This window comes from Dermacentor andersoni, chromosome 4 (genome assembly GCF_023375885.2).
Source record: "Dermacentor andersoni chromosome 4, qqDerAnde1_hic_scaffold, whole genome shotgun sequence".
NCBI classification, from domain to species: Eukaryota; Metazoa; Arthropoda; class Arachnida; order Ixodida; family Ixodidae; genus Dermacentor; species Dermacentor andersoni.
The window spans coordinates 108,958,659-108,982,662 of NC_092817.1; the positions used below are offsets into that span (position 1 = coordinate 108,958,659).

General features: G+C 45.6%; 1 protein-coding gene across 5 annotated transcripts in view; it reads left to right on the forward strand.

Annotated features, from left to right (window-relative positions):
- Positions 1-24,004, forward strand: part of LOC126537462 (cell adhesion molecule Dscam1-like) — a 206,837-nt gene that overhangs the window by 66,064 nt on the left and 116,769 nt on the right. The window lies entirely within an intron of this gene.

Consider the following 24,004-nt stretch of genomic DNA (forward strand, 5'->3'; position numbering starts at 1 on the left):
ATGTGACGTCGGTCACTTGGCGCCAGACATGGTGCTGGCCACACTACCATATCAACTTTTCACAAAAGCGCAGTCGCCGTGACAGTGTTCAAAAAAGGACGCCGTCAAGAAGGAATATTGAAGAAAGTAAATGGGCTGGGAGAGTGTTGAGGTATCTGTACAGGAAAAACATTGATTCACAGTGGAGGAAAAGAACTAGGAAGTTTACCAGCAAATGTGCGGCCTGTAGGGTGGGCAACACAGCAAGAAAGAACGTCAAATGGAAAGTCAGAGAGGTTGAAATAATCTCATGGGTGGCGGCAATGCAAAGGAACCTGCCATGAGTAACTACTTAAGACGAAAAAACGAAATCAGGAAAGAAACAATTTATGATAACTCAAAGAGAAGCTCATTACTTTTCGAAGCAAGATTATTATTATTATTTGTTTTGAACACATATACACATATACACAGGTATCAGGAAAGGGAAAGCGAGGAGCAGGCTGGCAACTGCCACCGGAAGGGGCACAACGCCTGCCTAGTCCTCTGAAGGGAGGTGATAGCAACACAGAAATGGAAGATAGGAAGGAGGGGAGGAAAAAGGAAAGAGGAAAGGAGAGCAACAGGACAAATCTAAAGACCAAAGTAGACCACTGCAACAGGTCAAATCTAAAGACTAAAGTAGAACTCTGCAGCCGGAGTTAAAGTGACGCCGCGTCGAACAGCCTCCACAATTATCAACCACATCCATGGCTAGTTCGCTGTGCGGCTAATTGTGTTCTCCACGTTGAGACGCCAAGTAAAGTTGCACGTAATCACCGTTTCACCGGTAGTCGGTTCACAATGTACACTATAAGGTGTTTGAACCCGCCACCTCCCATCTTCGAAGGAAGAAGCGTTAGTGTACAGTACTGATCACACACAGTAGAATCGGTCAGATCAGGAGCAAGATCAGGATGCCTTAGAACACGCACCAATAAAGCGAGATATAAGAAGGAAGAAGTATGTGCTTGCTGCGGTAAAGCTAGAGAAACGATGGAGCATGGTCTATTAGAATGTGAAGACATCTGCCCAGCGGTCGATTTAGGCACCACTCGCCTCTTTGAGGCCCTTGGGTTCAGCGAAAGCAGGGGAAAGTAAACATGTCCGCAACAGAGATTAGTAAGAGGCGATTGGAAAATTGGTGGAAGAAAAGTAGGGAAACGACAAAAAACGGAGACGTACAAAAGCAAAGTTCGCAATAGGGGGTCAGAAAATTTGGTTGTGGGAGTTGACGTCTCACTAGTAGAGGTCACGGCATTGCTCGTCTCCGATGTTCTGAAACGCAAGAAGCGACAACACGCATGTACACTCGCAGCAGTTGCGAAGCTCCGGTGGATCTACTAGATGACGCGACAAGCAACCAGCGTATTCATGTAATCGCCCACTCTTGTGCACAATTGTGTATGAGTACTCCTGGAGTTGTAGAGCTCACCAACCTAGACGTCCAGTAGGATCCTTTAGGAATGAAAGTCAGCATAAGGCATGATGGTTGGTGACAACTGTCAATGACCGGCCGTACAAGTAAAGGCGTAATTTACCCGCTTCTCAAGTGAACGCAAGGTACTCGCGTTCAGTAATGGAGTAATTTCTTGGGACAGAAGACATCTAGCGTACACAATAACCCGGTCACAACCTTGCTGGAGCTAAGCCAGACACAGCGCCGATTCCATGACCGCTATAGCATCGGTACGAGCTTCTGTTGGAGTGATCACATCAAAATGGAGCGAGAATGGATGGTGAAGTGAGCCGCGCGGTAAGCTCAGCGAAAGGAGGATGGTGACGTTGGACCACACGATGTGATTGCCGTCGGCAACAGGTGGATCAGGTGAAACGGCAATAAAGGTCACGGCTTGGTGAGGTAGGCGAGCGTAATGAGTGGAACATAGTCGACTAGGCGTAGAATCAGGAGGTTCAGTGGCATGCGGTAGGGCGAGTTGAACAGCACCCGCCGAGTAGTAAATAACCGCAGAATATGCCGACAGAAAATGAAGGCCTAAGGTTATTTCGAGTGGGCGCTGCTGCAAGACCTAAAACAATATAGAAGTATCGCGTGTGGCTACTGTGACAGCGGCAGCGTACATCTCAGCGACAGCTGGAGTTCCACTGCCGGCTACGCGGACGACAGCAAGTGAGACAGGAGTTAGGACTTTCTTTAGGCACGTACGGAGGTTCGAGTTCATAAGCGATACCTGTAGCGTCAATCAGTGCTACACCCTTAGGCAAAGTTACACCCTCTGGAGTGTATCTCTGCCACACAACAATAATCGTCATCTGCCTTGCTTGCGTTTCCTTTCTTGAAAACGGCACGCCCGCTACTTTCCTGTCGGGAATGCTATGTCATGCTGATAATGCGCATGCCGTTCGTTACTGGAAAGTACCGGGCTCGCCGAGTTAAGGAAGGGAAATGCGGACAAGACAGATGAAGATTATTGTTGTGTGGAAAAAGGGTGTAATTCTGCTTAAGAGTGTATAACGGATATACCGCGCACATACAGCGATATACCGCGACAGACAGACAGACAGACGGACGGACGGACGGACGGACGGACGGACGGACGGACGGACGGACGGAGGGACGGACGGACGGATAAATTTATTTAGGTCGTGAGAAGCGCCGCCCTTAGAGCTGCGAAGCAGTACAACTTCCAATAAATCGTATGAAAGCTTGTGAAACAGGCGTCGGTGCTGTTGCTAAAGATTACCGGAAACGAAACCCCGATAACAGAAAATGGCAGAATGAGCAATGTGTAAGTTTAGCTTCTAGCATAAAATGCAATATTGAACGATGCTGCTATCTCCGCATAAGCATGGCGCTTTCCTATAGTTAAAGATTAGCTTCGCAGAAAACAAACATTGAAGAGGTTTCATCATCGAATGCAGGTTTTTTTTTAAGTACGACTTCAAATGCAATCTAATCTTTTAGGTATAAAGGACGATAGATTGGACTGTATGCAATGCTTCAATTTGTTAAACCAGCTAGGCTGCTCCGGCTATAGTTTAGCTTAATTACTTTAATCACTCTGGCGTGCATCGAGCGACATTTTTTGGCAGCCGTAAAACCGCGATACAGCGAAGTCTTGCGTTATCTAAAAGGAAAAAACAAGAAGAACGTGCCCGGAAGGTATCTTTGAAAGAATAAGAAAAAAGCCTCCCAAGGGGGAAAAACAAGTCCACCGCTAACGATCCTCTAAAAGAAAAAAAAAGGAAAATATGAAGAAACAAGAATGCAGTACGAAACGTTAGGCGACAGCTGCAGGATGTAGGGGCACACGCAGTGAGCGTGTTCCTCTCGGCGGCCGGGTGCGATTTCCACTTCCAGCCGCTGCCGCGGGCTCCGTTTCGTTTCGGTTGAGTAGGAGCAGTCACGTCCGTAGACAACGCCCATCTCGCGGCACTGAGCGTTGCGAAACACTGCGCCGGGCTCGTTCGCGCGGGCCCCGCGAACTGGAGCTGCAAGGCGTTGCCCGCTCTGACGGACGAAGCCTGCCTCCGGGTTCAAAACCCGAGAATAAAATGACACGGCATGCGTTGAACGGGAGAGCCGGAATAAAAGATCAGAAGGGAAGGCTGGCACGCGGAACCACACCGTGTGTCCTCGGCCGAATACGTGGGGCAGCTCCAATTGAGCCGACAAAACAAGGAACAAATTACAAAAGAAAACAGCGAGAATTGATGCACTCGTAGAAAGAGAGACGAGTGTTTTAGGTGTCTCCTTATCTTTCTTGTGTGGAAATTTTTTTTTCTGGTGTTGCTGTTCACGAGGACGTTTCTATGACAAGATGTATGCCCCACTCCATTCTGCGCATTTGCAACGTGATACTGCCGCACAGAGAACGCGAAGCCTACCTGCAGGTTCCAAAGCAGAGAATAAATGAAATGGCACGCGATGAACGGATAAAGTTCAAAAGAAAAGCTCGCACGTAGAACGACAAGCTGAGTTCACCGCCGACTGCGGTAACTGCAGTTGAGTCAAAAGAAAACTGTGAGAACTACTGTACTAACATTGAGAATGATTAGTGTTTTTTCTGTCCCAGTTTTTGTGTGCGCTTCTATCTGACGCTGCTAAGCGTGACGGTGTTCGTATACGACAATATTTATGCCTTATTTGATTGCTTACGCTTGCAACTTGTTAATGCCACACCGGGAACACTTAAATTGATATCCCTTCTGTTTTATGGGTGGAGTGATCTGTATGGTAAGAGAGCGCAGAATTATGCAGGTATGGTAACTTATATATGATATACAAATATACATTCGATAGTTGTATGCAATGGAATGTGACTGTTTATTGCGCTTTTATATGTTGAAGGACAAAACAAAGGTTGACGATAATAACTTTGATGCGTTCATTTATATACATTTGAACATTTCCTCGTTCGTGGTATATGTTACTTGAGCAACGAAAATGTCCTCACGAGATTCCAATTTTTATACAAGGTGTCGTGGAAGGAAGCAGATAATAGACATCCGTGTGTGCTCGATGAAAAATGATGCCTTTAAAACAGGAGGACGTACAGTGTCTGAACAAGTAATGCACAAATGAAGACACATTATTTGTGACATAACTTAGTCCTCCTCAATTCTGGCAGCGGTACTCAACCGATTTCACCATTGACATAACAGCCAGCTGCATGTACACAGATTTAATAAATTCTGATGCAGGTCACAGAACAATACGCAAGGGTACCCTAAACAGGACACACGTGCAAAAACATTGCACAAGTAGACCTATCAGTGCTCTCCCGCTGATACAAAAACTAGCGTTTCAAAACGAGCGGACAGGTATACAGCAATATAGGAAGAAGAAATTGCTTTTGTACGTCCGCCTCGGTTTCTGTTTACTCTTGCAAGGCAATATGGCTTAATGGATAAGAAATTCTGGTGTTTAGTACAACGTTGCCCTTTTGCATCCTTGTCATGATGACAGAAAGCAGGCCTTGGCGGAATGTCACGATGACCGTTTACATAGATGCGCGTGTTGAAGCACAGGTTCTCAGAAGAGAAATTCGAATGGCCTGCAATGCGGCGTGCAACATACACAAGACACATGCACACAGAGTAGTTGCAGTATGCAGTCCATTTTCGAAAGTTTAGCGACTACCATCATTTAGGTACGTATATTCTCTGGGCACTTCCCGCGGCATCCTTAACGTTGTGTTTCATCTTTGGGAGCAGATTTTTTTTAGTTGAGAGCCTTCTGATTCCTCTGTCATTGTATAATTATTCAAATGTGTTTCCAAATCCATACACGCAGCACGGAAGTGCTACACGTGTCGTAAATGTACTCTCCTCGTTAAAGCAAAAACTGTTAGCTTGTCGACTGTATTGTGCCGTATGAATAAGGGTTAACCCCTGCACAAGTTTCCTGGTTGGCTAAACCGTCGATCGTACTAATCGAAAAGAGTATTCGTAGTCCCGAAGGTTCCAGCTAGCAAACAGAAGTTGTACCATATCAGCGTATGGTTAGCTTATGTGATCGACCCAGGTTTAGGTCGAACGAACCTCAGTGTGTCTGGTGTTTCAAACTTCAACCTAACCATACTTTTCACGACGACTGTGATTTCGTGGCGTCTTGCAGGAACGTGGTCTACTGACTTAATGACGAGGATTTTGCTCCAACTTGCCAATATATCGTTACAATGATATGCGATATGTGCGCACACGACCAGGCGTAGTGGAAGCTCCTTTCGATCTACCGTGTCCAAGTATGTTTGACTTCATGCCTCATGCGGAATATTCGGCGTATTGTAGTTTTCATCTATTATTGTAATTTTACTTTGAAACGCGATGGCTGAGGCCTTCTTTTGTTCAGCCATGACTTCTTATTGTTTGCGCGGGAATTTCGGCATGCCGTCATTCGTCCATGCGTACGCGATTTGTCAGGAGGCGCGTTCGGTATGACAGTCATAGCTCGCAGAAAACGAAACGTAAAAATACACATGTGCATTGTGATGCGCTGCCTCGCTGGGGACTTCCGTATACTGTATTGCGAACGCGCATAGTTCGCTCGCTGACCTCATTCACACTGCAAGCAGAGCTTTTTCAGAGGGGCAAGGTGAAGGCTTTTATTACCTGCACCGCAATGGGAGGAGACTGACACGACAACGAGTGCGCCGTGGTGTTTTATGCATGAGGCAGTCGTCCAAGAGCAGCGGTGCTCCGAGCACGTCGACGCATGTCAACAAAACCGAATGTGGCCGCGCCTCGCCTCGTTTCTCTATAGCGTCTCTGCTTTTGTCGGTGCCAGTTTGCGAGCACACACGTCATTGGCGCGACGAACTGTGAACATCCAGAAGGTGAGAAGTGGATAAACACCGTCACACCGAAGAAGTTTAGTATGACTAGTTTTCTGTGTGAGCAATTGCGCAAAACACGCACTTCGTCGTTACACTTTGTTTTTCTTAGTAGAACGGTTCGGGTGTTTATGGTCTTTCATCATCCAAAAAGCCACACTTCATCCGTAAGCTTGCGTACTGTTCCGCAAATTGCTGCGAAACCTTTTGTCGGCATTGAACTCTATCGTCCGAGTCAAGAGAGCAAGAATAGGAGGAACGGAAGGTTGGGAAATCTGATCGGAAATGAATCCGGTTGGGTGACTGCGCCAAGGAAGTGCTAGGAGGAAATTGAAACATAATTCGGCAAGAAAATCGCGTTAACGTATTTGAATAGGTGTTAAATATGAGTTTCGAATATTTCGAATTGAAATATCCGACGTCCGGCTGTTCAGTTTGCGTCTCCGTTTACGCAAAGCCAGCGTTGTCTTCATGAGCTAAAGTTTTTTTACGGAGCTATTTAGCCTTATTGAAAAAGCAAAGAGAAAATTGGTGGATCTTTACTGTCTCTATACTGATCCTTTTCCTAGTGTCATTATGTTTCTTTTCTATCCTCCTTTAATTTCTCCATTAATATTTTTGTTACGTCCTTCATTTGCATTCAGAGAACTTTCCATTCAACCTTCTCTCCTTCATTCGTATCATGCATAAGTAAGACAGGCAGGCGCATTTCTTACGCTCACACACATGGGGACTTTATTAGGTCTCTATTTAACGTCAAAAGGTGCATGGGTCGTCATTGCTTTACCGGAAGTCCAATGAGCTAATTGCAGCACCCGAAACAAAGAGGTTTGGTCATTTTTTGTCTGTTTCTTCTTTTTTTAACAGTGAACACCTTTTTCACAAGACACTCACCGACAAGTATGCCGCACTTTCAATACACTGTTTATTGATCCAAGTGCGGGAACCACGGAAAATGAATGCAGAGCTGTTATAAAACGCACAAAAATTTCGGAACGTATTTACATTTAAAACGGCTTGCAAACGTCAATGATAAACACTATGCAAGGAAGTATGCTTGTTGTGCACACAGCCACAAACATTGACGTCAGGTAAGAGAGCCGCAAGAGTAGAATATAACAGACACAACCTGTGTTTGAGCAAAAGACAGCGTCGATGCTTTCGCCTCGCATTCCTATTCGACGGCTCTTCCTCTCCACCGAGCCAGATCACATTTGCGCATGAGTTGGTCTATGTCAGGAAAAGTGTGAACCACAAAAAAGCAGTTTTTCATCTCAAGAGCAAGAGTACATTATTTGAAACGAAACCTTCGGGCAAGATAAAGAAAAGATAGCATAGTTGCGCATCGCTGCTTGTCAATTCGAATATTGTGTTGACGCCGCAGGCCACTTTTCCGTGACAGCTCGTGGAAAAAACGAGCGAAACTAAAAATAAGAAAACGAATAACTCATCCAGTTTTCCAGTCTATACAGTTTGAGGCGGTAGTAAAAGCAAATATGTGTGTCTGTCAGCTGCCTGTCACCACGCTACTTGATTTCACTCCACCGTCTGCACCAGCGCTGTTCCGGTTGGCCAAGCTGATCACAGGTGCGACGGCGACGGTTTCGTTTGCACTATGTTCCACACACTCCTAAAACATGTGCTTGAGAGAAATTTCTCAGGCTTTTCTCACTAAGAAGGAGCATTAAAATGTGGTTCTCTCAGGCGTGAGACGTGTTACGAGGTATGCAGTGCACCTGTGTATCCTTAAATGTAGAATGCGGCAAATGTTTTAACACACACTTGTTTGAGGGACAATGGAGGAGCGTTATTTCCAGCAAGAAATGGTAAATTATAGTTAAGGAAAGTAGACAAAGCGGAATATTCTCCAACATCTGAAACTTTTACGAGGGCCTAGTCAGAAAAATGCCTCGTTGTTTATGGGCTGCTGGTGACACTTCTACTTTGCTTTTTCGTTAGTTTTATTTTTAATTTTTATATTGGCTCATTGAGTGGCATAATATAGAGCCAATCATCTCCAGTAATATTAAATCACGTGCTAACTTTAGCAATTTGTGGTGATTCCCTGCGATTTAAAATATTTGCTCAGTATAGTGATAACATTATTCTTCATCCCGCTTTCTTGGGAGTCATCGTACTAGAAGAGGCGGGGGAGTTGGCATCATAGCCTCAGCAATTATTTAGACAGCAGTCTGTGAGCGATGCGTTGTGTACTATACGCACGAAATGATTAGATTTTTCTCATAAAAAGATCTCGGCCCAGTGTTTGAATGCTGTGCCGGTAGCTTAGCGCTTAATTTTCTTCAGTGGTAGCCTCAAGGCATAAAACAATCATGTGCTTTTGATTAAAAGGCGGTGCGATGAGAAATAGGCAACCTTAGTTATCAAGAACCTGGGCACTGAAACGTCTCTTCTAAACGGTGTTTTGCTTCGGGACGTCAATCTCTAGCACACAATCTCTAAAACTTTCACTTCACAATTGCGGAGCCCTATGGCCAGAAAATATATTTTTGTCCGCGCAGTGCCTTTACTGTTGCCATCTTCCAAGCATAACCGCAAAATACAGAATTCATCGTGTATACACGTGTCACGTCCGCTATCGCGAACGCATTTAACGTTTTATGTTTATTACTTTTTGAAGGAGTTGAGCACAGTTTCTAGCGCTTGACTCGGCGCCTCACGCTAATCTGCTTTGAGGCTGTTGCCCCCTTACATGCTCTTTTCAATCACACGTTCGCACTAAGTTGTAGGCGTCATGGAAGCGTGGGTTTAATTTAGGTCACTGTATTTAGACGTTCCGGTAAGGAAACACTTGCATTAGTCAGAGCAATAAAAACAATTAACTAGAGATCAGCATTTGCCTAGTATCACTTTGATCGTATGCCATATGCAACGTGCCCATACACCGATGAAGTGAGCGCAGATTATTTTCTAAACTGTAGCTTACTTCTACTGCTTTCTCCAGTCGTTCAGTTGTTTCTATGTTACATAGCGGGCCAAGGAGGCTTGATTTCAATCGGACTTGCATAAAGATGCAGCAGTGCTCAGCCCTGACAAAAAAGCAAACAATATCGCGAGATTCTCCTCATTTTCACGCGCGCATACACAGAATCACAGCGCCGCATCAGTTTTCTTGGCGTTAAAGTCCATCAACGAATATGTCGCTCATCGTTAACGTTGTAATTCACGCCAATGGAGGCACAACCCATTAAAGCACTGTGCATCTCACTTAGCGTTGAAGCAAACTCAAAGTTGTTTGGCGAACTGGAAACTGGCAGTTACGCGTTCTTCTATCACGTACGTCCCCCTTTTCCCTCGGACATAAAACCTTTCCCAAGGTATCAGGGCGCCGTGCAACACGTACTAAAGTTTTTACGTTTAATGTATTAGAAATAATTGGTTTTTTTTTCTTTGAAGCCTAAGCTTATGAAGATCCCCAGGAGAGTGCTGGAGTTTCTCTTGTTAGAAGAGTTCGCTCTCTTTCTTCATTCTTTTTTTGCACCCTGCAGGCGGATTTACATCCTGGCATTGCTCAGTCGCCCATAAAAATTGGGTTATTGGCATTTCTTGCGCTGACACTCAGACTTTAAATTCGCTTTATGCGAGGAATAGAAGGACTATAGAAAGGAGAAAGCACAGTACTTTCCGGGCGCTCCAAGTGCGTTAAAACGCTCGCGTGATTCATATTCACACACGCATGTTTCGTTGCATAACGTTTGTAATTCACGACACTTTATGTGCGCTTGCATACGCTTCACTGACCACCGCCTTTACGGTTACACAGGACTGCAGGCTCTAACTCGAGGACCCCTAAAATTCTGCTTGGTACGATGCCTCTCTCCTGTGGAGGAGAATTCGTTACTGAAACTGCAAAGATTCTAGCTGAAAAGTGGAACACACTAAAAAGCAGAAAGAATATACCATCGTTATATCAGCTTATAAAGTTCCACGTAGCGTTCAAGGAGCCGCTTCCAGTATGAAAGGTGTGTTGCATGTTTCATGGCTGCTGCTAAATATTCAGAAGGTACCATGAAATTATTTCCTGTTTTGCGCGTGTCGGCATTCGTTGCACTTTGATTACTTCAACTTTCTTTTTCTTTGAATGCGGGGCTCTTTTATTGCTCTTGCCTCGCAGCTATGCGTCTCGCTTGACCCTGTTTATCCCCGTAAGCCTGATGACAACAAGAAAAAAATGATTTCGCAAGAGAAGCAGTAAAAACCTGCAGGCTTGCGCCGTTCTGGCATTCACTGGAGCAAAACTCTAGCAGAACTTCGCGCGAAACGTGCACAAATATTTCGAGTCGCGTTTCAAAAATTAAACAACTGCCGCGAAATGCGCTCTTCTTCTTTCAGCCCGTGCGTGCTCGGGAAGAAGCCACGCTGCATGTTCCTAATCTCGCTGCCATTGCAAGCCCGAGAGCACATGAATGCATCGCTGGCGCCAAACTCCCTTCAGCCCTACATCTTTTCTTTGTTGCGTCGTTGGGTGTGTGTGCTCCTTTCTTTTATTTTTCAACTTCCTTGTTTTCACGTGTAGTCTACTTGCCCATGGAGAATGTCTTCCGTCTATGACGACGGATTCTGTAACCCAGCGAATGCCTGCTCACCACCGACAGTCTGATGCACGAGTCATTTTTCCAATCTGAGAAAAGAAAAAAAAAAAGAAAGCTTTTAAAAACAGGCTCTTAGTTTCCGGAAGTGGAAAAATAGCGGTAAGGGTTAAAATGGCGTCTAGATTATTGCTGTGAACAGCGAATTTCAGAGTAAGCGCTACGCAGGAAGAGAAACAAGGAAGCAGCCATGGCAGAAAAAACACAAAGAAAATTATCTTCAATGGTTAGGCAAACAACAGGAAGACGTACTTGAGACGCGCAAAATAAAATCCAAAGAAATGCTCCCCGTAGCCGTAGAGAAACACCTTCACGGGAGCAGACATTGAGAACTTCATGTAACCTAACGTCCGCTTCACGTTTCTTTAAGCTTCCGGTTGTTTCAGGTGTATTTCCTTTTGCACTCTCTTCCGACCCATTTCCTGCGCCCTCTTCAGCTTTCAATGCCGCCGCATGTGAGTTCCTTTAGGGTGCATTTCTTAGGCATCCGTTCCTGCGGCGAGCGTTGGCGTGCGTCGGCGTCGTAGCTCGGCGTAACTGAGCGAACGAGCACAGCGAGAGACGAATGCAAACGCGGCGCGCAGCGCGGGAAGAAAGTCGCGAGGAGGAAAGCGGAGGTGAGGGTGCAGCGGAACCGTGAGGCGGAAAGCGGAAGAGGGCATGGCGAAAGCGTGAACAGAAAAGCGTTGTGCGGCGACGATGACTACGAGATGGCGCCAGAGTAGCACGAATCGTCTGGGAGGTCTGTCGGCAGCGGCTGCTGTTAACGCGCCCACGCGTCACCCCACGCGCTGGATCTCGCGATCAACTGATTGGCGAAGCAGTCTCGCCGCACTTCGCTCCATTTGCAACGTGCGCGAGAGAGAGATTGTCCGCGCCAGCGAATATAACGCGAAATGAAAACACGTGCAGAACTTCGCTCACGTTACCCATTAGGGAGTATTGTAATCGTCGGAGTTCTTTTTTTACGTGTTTGTTGCCATGGCCTTTGCGCCATTTGTCTGTGATACTATCTGGAAGAATTCAGAGGTAAGAACCACTTTTTATAGTGCGCACCTTCTTTAAGCAAGCACTTTTTTCACTTATGTAAATGCTCATATGTTTGTCTTTCTAGAAATGGCTTGCATTAAAACAGGCCCCCGCTCAACTGAAGGACAATACAATAAGATTGTGCGTCTTCCCGCAGTGGTCTCTACAGTTAAATCACATTCTGGCACGCTTATTCATAAGTTCACTGCATAAAGGAATACTTTCGAAATCTTCGATTGAGGTTGTATATTGTCACTGTTGTGCAAATAAAACGCGTATCCTTCTTCTTCACAATGGAGTGCTTCACCTAATTTACTAACAAATCTGTAACCTGCGTAATGCTCATAAGCTTTCATTTATCATCACCATTTGTTTTTCTTCTCGAAGCCACAAACCTCCTATTTGCTCACAGCATTGATGCATGGGCATTCTTGGCATCAGTTCCATGTCTTGCCACTCCACTACCTAACTTCGTTATCCAATCATAGTTTAAAATAAGAAACATGGTAGTCACCCGCATATTCCCACTTCTATGTCGTCGTAATGTTGTCGCTATTAGGAACTCTGTAATACTCAGCAGATATTATGCGCGATATCGAGATATCTTAAACGCAAGAGCCTCGGCACTCTTGGCATGTGAATGTGAACATCCAAACTTTGGAGTTCCAAACACCAATCCAATTCCTAGTAGCTCTTAAACAAATTTTTTGTATGTCGGTGCCACGGGGAAATCTTGGAGTCCGGCCCTTAAACCATGGTCACTGTGCTGCAACTAATATTTGAGAAAAGTGCACAATTAGTGAGCCTATTTCTAGTTCAAAGGAGGTTGGACTTCTGGATAACTTATGGTATTTCTCGTACATAGCACTCCAGGCACAAATGCAATCGTCCTCGGTTAATATTACACACACACCAATTTGTATATAGGCAACGTTGTTCGGAATTCAGCGCGAGCTTGTACAATTACACTTATCAAATGAACTTGGCACGCGGAAATTACACATTGGGTCGCAAGTGTTAATAGGTGTATACTGCTGGTCCGGGTGGATCCGACTGTAACACTCCGGGATCGTCACGCATCAGAAAGCACTACAGCTGAACTGCTTCTTCTAGTGAAAGAAATAGGAATTCACTCAGAGCGTCTGCTCTGTGCTGCACCAGGAGCGTAGTCACATTGTGCGTTGCTCTCCTAATTCTAGCTCCGCAAACAAGAGGTAGTGTTTGTCACAGAAGTGCAAGACACTGTCGTGAGCTGCAGAATCGCTCTTAGCTCCAGCAAAATGGGAGTGCTTCTAGTTAGTGATGCAAGAAGAACGCAGGGAGGGACGCAAAAATGGCTTTATGTTCAGGTATACTCGGCGCACACGAGGAAAGCATTGCACCAATGTAAATAATTCATGAGTGACAAACAATGTCATCCCGAAGGCCCTGTTTGAAGATTCTCGCGCAGCTATTCTACGGATTCCCTGAGTAACGGTGATCCTTGCGCAGCCTTGCGCTGGCAAATCACCTAATTTGCATTCTCGCGTGCCCAAACAAGAGAGAATTTCTTGTTACACCGGTGCTGATGTCCCATAGCATGAGTAGGTGGGGAACAGAAAGGCGCAATTCAAGTGCTAAACGAATCTCCCTGTACTACGATAAAGCAGAAGGCCAGAATCCTCCAACATAAGAACTAAAACAAAGCAACAACTGCGTATTCGAATTCGCTAACACCTAAGGCTGTTTTCATTGTGATAGACAAAGTAACCAATATCCAGAATTGTATGTATCAAATCAAATCAAATCAAATCAAATCTTTATTTTCCATCAGGTGCTACAGATGGAGGGGCTACGGAAAAAAAGCTGCCACTTGGCGGCTTGACGAGTCCGCAGACCCATATATAAGGCAGCGTCTAGACAGCACCAGAGCATAAACAAGCAATAAACAAATCGAGACACTTGATCAAAGCAAATAAATAAAATAAAAAGTCCTGAGCCAGATCAATCAAACACAGGCAACAATCAAACACAGGCAACACAAAAGAATGAACAGGCAATAAGCGTATCAAGGCACTTGATAAATGCAGAAGAAAAGAAAAAGTCTTGAGCTAGATAAAAACAAACACCAGAATAGCTGAAATCAGGTTAGTCAATAAGCAAACAGGTCTCTAAGTGTAACAGTGGAGCAACTAAATAAATCAAAATTTAGTGACTGATAATAGTTTAAAAGAGATTAAAAGAGATCTAAAAGAGATCTAAAAGAGAAAAGAGAGATCTAAATAAAAGATAAGAGAGATCTAACATAAAAGAGATCTAAAAGAGAAAAGAGATTAAAAGAGATTAAAAGAGATAAAAGAGATTAAAAGAGAGCTTTAATAAAGTACTCAGTTGTAAGAAAAGAGGCCCCTTTCGTGAGCTGGTACGAGGAATATGGAAAAGAAAGGAGGGGGAAAGGGTGCAGTAACCTTGTGCTGAAAGTAACCGCACGCAATCTCTCAAAATCGCATATCTTAAACATTTTTCATAGGGTGCCAAATACAAGAGGAATGTCTCAGTGCTCTCGCAACAATGCGAGACACATCCACAATAACGAGATTGTGCGCGTATTCGAGGCATGTTATTCTTGGCCGGTATAAAGAGCGCAGTTGCATTGCCACCGGACGAGAGAAAGTCGTGAAAAACAATCTGCTCAACAGGATACGGCGCCCAACAATGTGAAGACATTGACGACGAACGCACGAACGCACGCACGCACGCACGCACGCACGCACGCACGCGAGAAGACAGTTCTCTTCTACAAGGCCCTGATCGATGTCGGAAAGGGCGCTAGTGCTGTGATGAGGGAGGTGGATATCGACTTCGTATTATCGGCAGGCCCTCCCGTGCGAGCACCCGGCGTTCACTTCTGCCTTCATGTCCTCCCTCGCTGTGGTTTGTGCTATTTCTTTTTTTTTTCTACAGCCTCTTCCCGAAACCAGCACCCTTGTCCATTCTTCCTCCCTTTCCTCTGTGGTCGACAGCGCAGCCGGTACACTCGGCTGCACGCTGTTTCCATCATTTTCTTTTTCTTCTTCTTTCGTGTTCGTCGCCACCCGTAGTAGGCGTCGGGAACGCAGGCAGCGGCGGCTGTTCCACGCACGTTGACCTTGCCATCTGCTGCCCAGCGAGGCGGCGTGAGGCTGTGGCAGCCTCTGTAGCACGACACGGTCCCGGGCGGGCTGCCGCTCGTTCGCTTCACTTCCGCACTTCCTCGCTGACGCCGCCCGCTGCATATTGAAACGAGTAGGCTGTAACACGAAGTAGACGTTTCGCGCGAAGCGGGGAATTACCGGAGCACGCGCGCACGCACGCGCGACCGAGCAGCGAGCAGAGCGGCGTATTGCGGAGCAAGGCTTGGAGCTTATGTGTTCGCGGCCACGGCAATGTTGCGAACGGCGCTGGAGCGAAGAGCGAAGAAAAATCGCCGCTAAATAGGAGAAAAATGGATACATTGTAACCTAGCGTCACGATTTTTTTTTCTTTCTTTTGTTGCTCAGCGTTATTTTGCTGTCATGCGGGTGTATTGATGCCTCAGTGACGAGAAAGGGTGTGCAATTTCAGTGGTCGTAAAAGGAGGGTTTAGACATCGGCAAACTGCATGAACGTTCTGCTTTTCGTATGCCTAAAATAATAAAGAGAACATTCTTGACAAATACATCCGCCAGGTAAAGTATTGAATAATTTTGTTAAAAGTGACTGTACGTATTTCTTTGTATACTACAATTACATCGCTTCTTGGTCAATACTTACCGCTATTTTTCGTGCGTTGATTCTTTTCGTCGAACATTCCACGACATCTTTATAGTTGTAGAGTACGCCCGTTTTTATAACACAGACGCTGCCGTGAAACTTTAAAAAAATGTTAGTGTGTTTTAAACCTGAAAGATCATGGTGCAACTTAGCCGTGTAGCTGTTTACTCAAGATGTCATTTGTCATAAAGGTAAAACAGTATAACCCTTTATAAACATAGGTGCTGATTTTTATGCGGCAGTTCAAGAATAGAGGTGCTACCAGAGAAGCTAAATTTAGAGTAATTTTTTCATGTTACACGGCCTCTGCATCGCCCTTCATCCTTTTCTCGAATTCACGACGTGGTACCGTTTTCATTGATACCACTGTCTCCGTGCGATAAGTTAGAATACGTGTACTCAAGGCAAACCAAAAACAAATTATTAACACTACCTTCTGCCCCCCCCCCCCCCCCCCCCGCACCCGCCCCCCGTCCTCGTGATTAGAATAATGAGAAGGACGTGTGGCTACTTAATGGAGTAGCAAAAAAAAAAAAAATAGGTTTAGGGAAAGATATTCCTAGCAAGCAAGCATTCTTTCTAGGCTCCGAAACGGAGATACTTGTAGCGTACTTCTGTAACTCGTGTTACAAACACGGATCTTAAAGGGTTCTAAAAGAGCATTGTACTTTTCTTTTGTGTTTATTGTTTTGAATGCTTCACTCTTTATTCAGTTCCCTATTCGCTTTTGTCCATGAAGACGCTGCATCACTGTCAAGGCTTGTTCTTGATGTTCTATACACCCTAGCCATTGTTCTTCTGAATGTCTTAGGAGACGTACCATAAAATAATGAATAGAAAAATTTGAAACGTGATGAGGCCATAGAAAACGTGCTCCTCAATGTAAAACAAAACAGACACAAAAGGATAGCAAAACAAGAAAGCATTGAGAAACACGTCTGTCTGATATGTTTCGAGAAACGGCTCCCATGAGGATGACAGTTAGGTAGCGACACAGACCGCTGCTCTGTCTATGTTTTTTTTTTTCTTTTTTTAGAAATGCCAGAAGCACTATATAAAGAATGGATACGACGAACGGGTATGCGATGGGTACTAGTTTATTTTTCTCCGGAGAGTGCTTTTCACGGCCTAGCAAATGCTAACAGTTATCGGTCGGTGCATGTATCGGAAGAATATCTATTCTTGTAGCCAATTCTATCTGTTGTGTGTGCTGTCACGGAGCGTTGTGGGATCAGATTGCGTAGGTGACAAGAATAGTGGCGCACATTCTAGAACTTATGCGAGCACCAGTGATTACGTTGTGAAGTTAAAATAGTGATGTTAACTTGCCGACGCGTCTGATCCGCATATTAGTTTTTCGACGATCGCCGACTGTGCTCACCGCTAACGTTTTGCTTTGAGTGTCACTAGTTTTTGGTGCACAATTTCATCCAATGAAGAGCTAGTTTTGTGATGCAGTTTTTTTCTACCTTCTTATTCCCCATCACTAGAACGTGACTTTATTTACCACTTTTATGGTTAAATAAACAAATGGTGTAATCATTGTCTAACGCATGTTATTCTAAAGCAATTAGAAGTACTTTTCGCTTCACACATCCAATAAGCTTGCAGAAACTCGGTTGAGTAGTAGCTAGGTGCGGTCCAGAGGTCCTCAAACAAGTACACCATCATTTAACGCAATAGCGTTGAGGGCTCCGTATCGAAGAAAATCTGGTGTCGGCGTCGGCTCCGTTGTCCGTGAGAAAAAAAGCATCCCCAATCACAGAGGCTTTCCTCATAGTACATAGGCGTTACTGACTAAGTGACTTTCTCGAAGTAATATGCGTCAACAAATTGGTAAACTACGACTAAACACAACCTCCAGACGGGATAGCGTCGGACTGAAATTTGAATATGTGAGAAAATATATTTCTGTTACGCGGCAACTCAAACACAAAACCGTTTGCCTGCTGCCGTTCGAGGTTTGGCGCAGCTGTGCACAGCCTCAGGGATCGGCCCTCGCTAGAGACCGCGTTTGTACCAGAAATCTCGCCTTCTTGAATAACGTTCGCCGCCAGCGTTTCAAGGTAAATATTACGGTTGCATAAGCTGCATTTACTGAGAAGCATGAGAAGCAATCAGCGATCTCAGAACGCTGTCGCGTTTCACTCTAAAGGCGCAGCTTAAGCGTCCTCCAATTTTTTAACCCAGCACACCCATATCACATGCCGTTTTGCTAACGCAAGTTGCTCGTCGCAGCTTTTTCTTGAGAGCGTATCTGGTAATAAGCGAAACGTACATTTCTGTCGTACGATAGCTCATACATTTTTCGGCTTTCCAGGAGCACTTGTTCGCCATTCAGAGAAGAACAAATGATTGAGGTGCGCCATACAGGCAACGGCTTTTATTACTCGAACACTGCAACAATACCTTAGTGCTTTGCTCGAGCTGTTCTGCTGTCTATTCAGCTGAAGATAAGTTCGATTCACAAAGCTCAACTGCCCTTCAACACTGGCTGAGGGATTTCGGCTTTTCTGATGGGCAGCTCTTGTTCACGACTAAAACAATGAGAGCGCTGGCATTTCACTAAGATTTCGATGCTTTAATCGACTGCCATTCAGAGCAAAATGACCATCGGCTGTCTAAGTTTAAAGCACCATCTTCGGTCTGTCTCATCAAAATGGGCGTAATACGTATCTCGGGCGCCGCTTATGGCAAAGTCGTATCCATTTTTTATATAGTGGTTCTGGCATTTCTAAAAAAAGAAAAAAAGAAATATAGACAGAGCAGCGGTCTGTGTCTCTACCTAACTGTCATCCTCATGGGAGCCGTTTCTCTAAACATATAAGACAGACGTGTTTCCCAACGCTTTCTTGTTTTGCTATCCTTTTGTTTCTGTTTTGTTTTACATTGAGGAGCACGTTTTCTATGGCGTCATCACGTTTCAAATTTTTCTATTCATTATTTTATGGCACTTCTCCTCAGACATTCAGAAGAACAATGGCTAGGGTGTATAGACGACAAAGGCTTAACATGAGCGCCAATGACCATCACCGAAATAACATTACACGGCTCATTAGATGCGCCTTTCAGTTATATTTTATTTATTTCTTCATGTTTGCTTTTTTCTACATGGCTGTTCTCTAATTACCGACAATTCTCTGTAAGAGTTGACGAAACTGTCGTTTATTTTTTCTCCTCGCTATTTCTTGCTGCTTCCCCACTTGCTGAGTTTGCCGTTATTTCTATTGCTTTCTAGTTCCTCAACCGTGCTTAGAAGTTTCAGTGGTGCATCGAGAAAAAAAAAGAACTATCGAGCTCATCTAGCTAAACAACCTACAGTCCTGTTATAAGCCCGTCCTCTCGGAGAAAACAGAAAAGTCGAACTCCAGCGATGTACTTCAAGCGTCGTGCACGCATAGGCTTACACGGATGATCGTCGTCACCGTTATGATACCGAGGCTTCACATCGTTGCATTCGCCTTACATTCACAGCGTATAAAAAGTTCGTTACAAAACACACAACACGGTTTACTTGTGCAATCCACGCTCTTTCTTAGTTAAAGGTTTCGTAAATTTTCATGTATAGTGTGTTTGAGTGAAACACAAATTGGCTTAAGCCCACTTTTTCGAGAAAGACGCGGAACTTGTTTAAAAGAGCCTCCGTATAGAGAGTCTTCAACTTGGGCAATTATTGGGCAGTAAATTTCATTGGGCCAGTCCCTTAAACGTCCACCATCGTACGCACGGCTTTTGTTAGGTTCATAACGGAAGACTTTATGATTTGTCTATCACCATCCGCTATCGATCAGATGATTGAGTGTGTGCATGAGTAAGCACTTCATTGAAAAACAAGGTATTAAGTTGGATGGCGTTGTATTTAGGCGGCCAGGTGCCTCGGGGATCGGGCGGCCCCTGTGGTTATCTTGATGACCTTGGGGCGCTTATGACAACGCAACCCATCGAGCCATCCTGGACGCCTTGGGCGATGTCGGCCTAGGTGGCCTTGTTTTTCGATGGTTATTCAGCTTCTTGAAGGAAGTCAATCTTTGTGCACACAGAGGACGGTGCATCATCACAACACAGCACCTTCCGTGGCGTACCAGGAGGGGGAGTCTTGAGTCCCACTCTATTTAACCTCGTGCTCATCGACCTGGTTTATACCCGTCCGCAATCCGTCCATGTGTCGATCTATGCAGACGATGTATACATTTGATCATCAGGTGCGACACGTCCCCAGGTGCGCGCCAGACATCAAAAAGCGGCCACACTAACATCAGGTTATCTTCGAGCGCTAGGTCTGGAGGTGTCCTCCGAGAAGTGCTCTATGGTCGCTTTCACGCGCAAAGCAATGAAACCGTACGTTGTCAGAATTAACGGACAGCCTATTGCCTACGAGAAGACGCACCGCTTTCTAGGAGTGATAATAGATCGAGACCTATCCTGGAGTTCTCATATTCTCTACCTAAAAAAGAAACCAGTCATGACAACCCACGTGCTCAGATTTCTTGCGGGAAAGTCATGAGGTGCGCTTGTGAGTGCGACGCTCCAACTCTATAACGCACTGTTCCTGGGTCACCTGCGCTATAGCTTACCTGTACTGGGTGAGACAAGTAAGACCGACCTCCGTGCCCTCCAGTCTGTGCAAGCTAAAGCTCTGCGAATATGCTGCCTTAGTCTTCCCAGATGTGCATCCACGGCAGCAGCGATAGCCATTGCGCATGACCACCCCATCAATACGTATCTTGAAGTCGACACTTTAAGGATGCATACCAGGCACTTCGCCCGACTTCCATCGCATCATCTCGCCTCCCTTCCTGCCGCTCGACCTCGTTCAGCGTTTAGCAGGATTACTGCCGCCAACCATGGAACTTTACCGTCAAACTTCCCACCTCACGAGCATCTCTACCGCTGTAATGTCTCCATCCACTCCAGGCTCTTCTTGTTATTCCCGGCATCAAAAGCACAACGGAGATGTCAGCTTTCGCCCTCAAACAAACCGTGCTTTCATTCCTACACGACAAGCGCAAAGAACGCATCCAAGTTTATACGGACGCTTCTCTCTCCTCTAAAAGTTCAGCTGGAGCCGTGGTAATTCCCGCAGAGTCTGTCACCATCAAATTCAAGACGTCTGACATTACACCATCGGTGGCTGCAGAATTCGCAGCCATCCGTACTGCTCTGGAGTTTATTGTTCAGAAATCATGACCTGCATGATCCATATTATGTGACTCGAAGGCAGTTCTCCAGTTTCTGATGTCCCATTTCAACCACGGACCTAATGTGCAACTTGTCGCAGACATCTGACTACTCCACCATCACGCAATCAACAAAGGGCACAACAGCATCTACCAGTGAATACCGGGTCACTGCGGAATTCTGGGAAATCACAGTGCGGATGACGCTGCCCGATCGTACCACGATGGCACGCATATTATACCAATAGCGCTGTCAAGAACAGATGCAGCCACAAGTCTTCGCTCCCCTGCCCTCGACCTTACTCGGAATCTGTGCAACGCCAGTGAATTCACGAACGCACGTCTCCACAGATTGGATCCACGTCTGCAACTCCATCTACCAACAGGGTTACCACGAGCGGAAGGAACACTTCTGTGCCGCCTATGGCTCGGTGTGGTATTCACGAACTCCTATTCCTTCCGCATTGGAATGGCCGACAGCCCTACTTGCGACACCTGGGGCTGCGAGGAGACGATCATGCACCTCCTTTGTGACTGTCCCCGTTACAATGTGCCAAGAAAAGTGATCGTGACCGCGGTCGGAAAAACCAGACAATCGCCCCTTCACAGAGGAAAAAGTTCTAGGACCCTGGTCTAGGCAGGCTTCGGCACTGAAGGCCTTAAGGGCTTTGTTGTTTTTAAGGACATGCGAATCGTGCGACCGTCTTTGAATGTTGTAGCGCGTAGTATCGTGTTACCCTGTGTATTTTCCAGTTTCAGTTTTTTTCTTCTTCTTCTTTCTCTTTTTATTCCATTTACCACTTTGCCTAGCCCAGGGTAGCCAGCCGGTACTCACACTGGCTAACCTCCCTGTCTTTCCTCCCCTTTTGTCTCTCTCTTGATGACCTTGGCCTGCAGGTCAAAGTCGGAGCTGAGCAAAGCTGTCGGATGAAGAAGATGACAGCTATAGAGATATCTACCTGAGCGGAGATACGGAACACATTTTCCCCCACATAGCGAAATTTCTCTTACACAATCCGGCCGTCCTTGTGCTACCTTCAATGATCGCAACAAACTTTCGTGTCTGCATAGGCCAGTTTACTTGACATTGCTCATTGACGGATTTGATATTCTGCTGGCCACGCCGCAGATCATCATCATCGGCAGCAGCAGCAGCAGCCGCAGCAGCCTATTTTATGTCCGCTGCAGGACGAAGACCTCTCCCTGCGATGTCCGATTACCTTTGTCCTGCGCCGACTGATTCCAACTTGCGCCTGCAAAGTTCTTGACTTAATCACCCCACCTAGTTTTCTGCCATCCTCGACTGCGCTTCCTTTCTCTTAGCACTCATTCTGTAACTCTAATGGTCCGCTGGTTACGCACTCTACGCATTACATCGCCTGTCCAGCTCCATTCTTTTCTCTTAATGTCGATTATAATATCGGCTATCCCCGTTTCATCTCTGGTACACACTGCTCCCTTCCTGTCTCTTAAAGTTACGCTTAAAATTTTTTGTTGCATCGCTCTTTGCGCTTGTTCACGAGCTTCTTTGTCAACCTCGAAGCTTCTGCCCAATATGTTAACACCGGTAGAATGCAGTGATTGTACCCCTTTGTACCGTCTGGTAATGCCTGCCGTATGCAGTCAAACCCATTATTATTATTCTCTAAGTTTCCTTCTTCTGATCAGGGTCCCTTGTGAGTAATTGACCTTGATAAACATATTCCTTTACAGACTCTAGAGGCTGATTGGCGATTCTGAACTCTTGTTTCCTTGCCAGGCTACTGAACATTATCTATGTCCTCTGCGTATTAATCTTCAATACAACTCTTACGCTGCAGGTATGTCTGCTTCAATGCGCGAAGGCTTTCCCTGCACGATTCTGAGGAAATAAGCTGCGCTCGCGCTACTCTGTGTGAAGGCAACGGGGACGCGCCTCTATACATGTTTACTATGTTTCGTATAGCACCCAATTGTAGAAACTTGGGAGCAGTGGCCATGCATTGTCCTAGGTCATCTTTTTATTGTATTTTTTTCTTGAGCTTCATTATTGATTTTGATTTCCTTTGTTATTAAATCTTTGTCGAACGGTGTACGCGTGCGCTGCGAGTTCATCTTCCAGTGGTATTTATTCTATGCTATAGTCATCCCCAGCGCAGGACACCCCTGCTATCACCATCAATAAGGTCCGTCTCTTTCCGAATAACGCACCCACTGATAGTAGCAACAGCGGATGTCGTTTGTGTCTTGTGAACAGTTCTTTCTTCTCGGGGCTATCTTTCTCGGAGCGAGCGTTGGCTGCTGCCTTTGCTACACAACTCACAACTTTCTTTTCCTTTCTATGTTGCTTCGTTCGAATCCGGAGCTCTTTCAGGCATGTAATTCTTACTGTCACTGTATTCTTTTGTAGTTTTGTAGCTTTCTCGAAGTAAAACAAAAACAGAAGGTAAGAGCTTCTTTGAACTTCAAAACTCTCTATGTATCGTTACGACTAATGACAGAGAGGCACTCTGATGGTGGCCTCTTGCCTTCCTTGTACTCGTTACAGTGAGCGTGTCCGTTTAGCATCTTATCGTTTTCCTTTAGTTTTCTTTTTTCCGCATGTCGCATCATTTTTGTGGGGAATCTTTTGTTTGCAACAGCCCAATAAATGCGCTTGTTGCGGACATCGTCAGTGTGCCGCCTGACTGAACTGAATCGCGTTCTTTATGCTATCTTATTGCGATAGCAATTGTATGGACATCCGAAGTGCATTTTCACCCTATTCGTTCGCGTCTGCGTCGTCGTCTCCGCGATGTTCCACATAAAGTCAAAGTGCGATAACATCCTAGCCGCGCGACATATGCTGTAGGTGCGAGTAAATGTATGCGAGTGGGAGTCGAGAAGTATGGCGGCTCGATCTCGTGCGCGCAGGGAAGGAAAGGGGGGAGTAAGCGTGCCTTCTTCCATCATGCGCAAGTCAGCACGGGGGATAATGGGAGGGCAAGCCGTTCTACTCCGGCGGCGGCTGCGTATGGCGTGGCCTATCTTGAAAGCCATTAATGGTGGGTACAGAGTCATGGCACGCCTTGGACTGTTACCTTCGTGTGCACTGTCTTCTCGATCGCTGCTTTGTTCCCGTTGA